The sequence below is a fragment of the Octopus bimaculoides genome, chromosome 5 (genome assembly GCF_001194135.2).
Source record: "Octopus bimaculoides isolate UCB-OBI-ISO-001 chromosome 5, ASM119413v2, whole genome shotgun sequence".
NCBI lineage: Eukaryota > Metazoa > Mollusca > Cephalopoda > Octopoda > Octopodidae > Octopus > Octopus bimaculoides.
Genome location: NC_068985.1, coordinates 62,445,197 through 62,446,112, shown reverse-complemented (window position 1 = coordinate 62,446,112; position 916 = coordinate 62,445,197).

Genomic DNA, 916 nt, shown 5'->3' with positions numbered 1-916 from the left:
ACCACACTCACAGCCTCAACTACTTTCACATACAGACTCTTCCAATTGTGTACTCAAGAACTGGTATAAATGCTCACGCGTTACTGACTCTTTCTATCTGCTGTAATATCTCACATACACATACATGTATCACTCACATACACACTTTTCTTTGTATGACAGCCTGTCTTTTATTATATTCTTATACGTCGCATTCACACTCTCACATACACATACATCTTTAATGCTACAATAAATATCTCTGTTATTCATCTAATACGGTTGTGGTCTTTCATTACTGGTCATCTTTCATTACTGTCGTATAACATCATGTCTATCATCTTTGATATATTATTTTGTGTTCGACCGTGTGACACGTTTAAATAAAAGGAGTCCTCTGTTTTTCCATTCGTCACCATTTCTCCTTTTTGAGTTCGCACGGTCGTTCCTACATATATAATGAGCAAACTGTAAAAATTTACAATATCTAAAATTAGTGAGAAAAAAGTTGGGATATAGAGTAAATACATAACTACAAACATATTGGATGGCCGTTGACTCGCAAGAGTTCCTCCGCCCTTTGGCGGGGTTTGTTTTTCATCCCGCAGGGTGTCCAATAAACACCCTCCTCACCAAGGAAACTTGGTGGGATTGCCAGTTTAGTCGCCGACGGCCCGACCATGCAACAGGTTGTACTGGGTTACATGTTACCAGTAGCACTCGAAAGTGACCTGACATACATACATACATACATACATACATACATACATACATACATACATAGTCATTGACAAAACGATGAATCTTCGACAACAAAAAAATAAAACTGAAAATCTCCCCTAACAAAACCCTTCTTTAACAACTAGAGATGTTTTTATAGCAACATATATGAGAATCTATCTATCTATCTATCTATCTATCTATCTATCTATCTATC